Genomic DNA, 4,018 nt, shown 5'->3' on the forward strand with positions numbered 1-4,018 from the left:
TAAGCCTTTTGACATTTTTATTTTGAAATAATATCATCTTTAAGAATGGAATTGTATCAAAGGGTAGTTGTTTCTTTTTTAAAATAAGCAGTTAAGTGATACTGAAGATTTTGATTATTTGGAAATATAAACAATGTTTGGGAAATGTTCGTTGAAATAGAATAAAAAAAGGGAAAGAAACGATAAGGAGAAAATATGATTTTCTCTACATGAAATATATCGTACAACTGCAAAAATACATTAATGACCTTTTTTGCTGGCATTTACTCTAATGCAAAGATCATAAGTGTTTTTTATTACCATCTAATTAAAGGAAATGGTAAGCAGCTGGTTCCATTTAATGGTGCTGGAAATTTCAACATTGAGCTAAGTATCTCCAGATGCTTATAGAGCAAAAAGATGAAGAAAGAGTGGGAGGACAAAAGCTAAAAATTTGAAAGAATGCACTCCTATGTACATAAGTGAGACCAGTCGCTGAACGAAGCTTAGTTTTTTCTTATATTTGAAACCTATCTCCTTGTCAGATTACAGACTCTGCAAAACTTCCAGCTCATTATCTTATTTTTAAAATATTATGATTACATTAAAAAGAGACAAGCACACCAGTAGTGACACTGACAACCTAAATGGGGAAACAAGAGGAAACTATGACTAGTCAAAATAAACAGACATTTTACTCAAATGTAGTCTGAGAGATATTTCATAGTCAGGTTTGAGCAACAGAACTATATTCCGTAAATTTTCTGACAATGCCATATAATAGTTTCCTTACTGCATGCCCTTTTATGGTTAGTAAGATTTAAAAACATCACCATCAGCAAATAATATTGTAAAATAATTGCCATGTAAAACTGAATCATAGGAGACTAGCAAGGTATTTAAACTTTTATGTTTAGAATATTTCCCATGTCTACGAACTAGATATGTAACTCTGCTGCCCACCTACGGATTCAAAATAAAAGGAACCAATATAATTCTAGAATGTTAGCAAAACACATGTAAACCGCAGTTTTTAAAACTATATATTATACAAAACCACATCAGACTTCCAACTAGACTGTATGGCCAACATTATCCAGGAATTTAGGAATAAAAACCATCACCTATTAAAGAAAACCAAGATATAGTGTTGGCAAAAGTATTTTTTTTTTTATTTCTTTACAAATATCAATTAATTTTATACAAAGTTTTGATAATAATTATATCAACAATATAACATAAAAAGAAAGATATTTGAAATGGAGTATATTTCATAATTTCAATATTATTACAAACAACATTAATTTATTATAAAATTTTCATTAAAAAATCAACAATATAATATACATAGGAAAAAATTGAATGGAAGTGCATTAATTTCATGAATTCAAATTATTATTTCACATATTTTACTTGTGAAATGTTTTCAAGTTCATATGCATTTGATAATATCCATTTGTGTACTTTATTTTACATTTAATATTGAAATTATTTGACTTGGTAACACCTCTTTCTACTATACTATACAATTTATATATATTAATAAGTATATGTAATGTATTTTTCTTCTTCTTTTCTTTATAATCGAAATCCAACATATCAATTTATTGATATTGAACTTTTATATCATATACCTTTTCAATCCAAATTCTGTAACCACTTCAAATTTTTTTAACATATTTTACAAAATAAACAACATGTAGATGATTTTCATTTTCCGTACATTTATTATAGAAATTATTATCAGCAATATTCAATATCTTTAGTCTTTCATATTGGCAAGGATTCATACAAACTCATACATAATACTTCTTTGATAGGAGTCAACAAATTTGTACAAAAGGTTTTCCATATATTACCCTAACTATGCAACAGGTACCTTTCAATACAATGGGCTTATGGGCCATCAAACTGATAAATATTCTTACTTTTGAGCACTAGAAATTTAGGAATTCTCAATAATTTCCTTACATTCCAATAATTATATTATAAAGGAGTAGCAACATAAGACACATTAGGGCAATCTCTGCAACCCACAACAAACTTATTCTAATGCACGTGTAATATAAGGCTAACCTCGTCCATAACTATCACATAACATAATATTCAAGAACGTACTTGTTAAATAGCTGCTGCTTTATAAAACACTAATAACCCTAATACCAACTTCTGTTTTTGCAGATACAAAGAATCCTCTTAATTTGTTGATAAGTTTCACACCACAAATACTGAAATAGAATTGTTCTATAATTTTTGTTTTCTCTTTCCTAATGGAAATACATGACACATGTACAATGACTCACTAAATAAGAGGAATCTATAAGAATAGCCTTTGATAAAAGAGACACAATGAATGGAAAAGCGACATTTATCTTACCTGATGAGGAGGAAAGTATCCCAGTTTTCATCTACCATTTCATTATAATCATTGGTTATCAATATGCCTAATACCCACCATTTATTTTTCTGTTGTATCCAATTAAGTGGCCATACATTTTTGTCCTTCCAATTACCTAAAACCATGACACAAGTCTTATCTCTGTTTAGTTCTGCACCAATCGCTAGCTCAAATTGCTTTATAATACTAAATACTACTTTAATGATTCTTTCTTTACTAACAAAAACTGAGCTGTCATCAGCAAAATCTACGACAGAACACTGGAACCCATTTGGGAGGTTCACTGGCACAATTTCATTACTTTGATTAATTGTTCTGTATAGAGATTCTTGAAACAATTGTTAGTATCCACTGTACTGTAATTTCATTGATTTAGCTTATTAATTTAAGTGGATGTTTTTGTAAAGTGTTATTTTGATTAATTTTTAGTTCCTCCTCTTTGTTACTCCTCACCGCCATCTATTGTCTGGTTTTTCATTTACTAATGTTTGTATTTTCTTCCAAGCCTTTTTTGTGTGTCCATAACGAGTCCAGTGGGCTTTCCAGAGGTGTTGTCTGGATGTCTTGGCCTGGTGAGAGGAGTGTTTTCTTGGCCTGCCTTGAGATTATTTACATATATTTGGATTACCAGAAGATTTTGGATCCCTGGATTTGTATGCCCTTCTGCTGTTCTTCAGCATTATGCTGCCGAAGCCATCAGGCTAGTAATAGCCTGGGGGTACTCTTTATGAGCAGGTAAAACCCGTATAAGCTATTGTTGTTGGCACATCATGGCCACTATTCCCTCTGCTGCAGCCCTGTGGACCTTAAGTTTGATCCTTCAGTGGACTTTGGAATCAAAATATAATCTGATCACGGCTTGATGTTTATCTCCAGATGTGGAGATTAGTGCACACATATAAGAGGAGATTGTTTTATTAGAGTGTATTTTTTAGGTTATTCCGTCTTTCAAAATAATCTTCTCCTTTCTGGACCCCCCTCTCCTTTTGGGTTGAAAGTGTTGGTCTGTCTTAATTAGTGTAATTGATTTGGTTATAATTTAAGGGTGTTTTGATTTTTTCATATATTTATGTTAATTTTTTAGGTCTGGGTAATCATTTCTGTCTATTTTAATTATTGTAATAAAATTATAGTTTTTTTTTGCCATCTTTCAATAACCCCCTTGATTTGACTCTCCCACACTTGGAAAATTATCTTGTCTATAGTACCTTCTCACATTATAGTGACAGTGGTATTTTTATGAGGGGAATAAAGTTTTGAAATACTATTAATTAGTTGTTGTGGCTGCGTTGCGCCACTGCAAGGCTCTGACATTGGCGACCTTGCCAGGATCTGTGGTACCTAGGTTATTCACCTGTGTGGAGAGTTGAGTCTTGGGGTGTTTATTGGTGTGCTAGGGTGGTTAGCAGGATATTTTCACCTCCTCTAGTTTATTTATTTATAGGCAATAATCATGTCTGTGTTAAATGTATTAGAGTTAAACAAAGATGAACTGGAGCAGGTGGCTCAACATTTAGAGGTAGATTATGATGTGTCTGTAAGGAAGGGGTTATTGCTGCTACAAGTGTATGAACATGTTAAAATGGTAAAGACCGGTGAGGAAGGGAAAGTTGGTAGAGAAGTGTTGTCAGTAGAAATTAT

Source organism: Macrobrachium rosenbergii, chromosome 42 (assembly GCF_040412425.1).
Source record: "Macrobrachium rosenbergii isolate ZJJX-2024 chromosome 42, ASM4041242v1, whole genome shotgun sequence".
NCBI classification, from domain to species: domain Eukaryota; kingdom Metazoa; phylum Arthropoda; class Malacostraca; order Decapoda; family Palaemonidae; genus Macrobrachium; species Macrobrachium rosenbergii.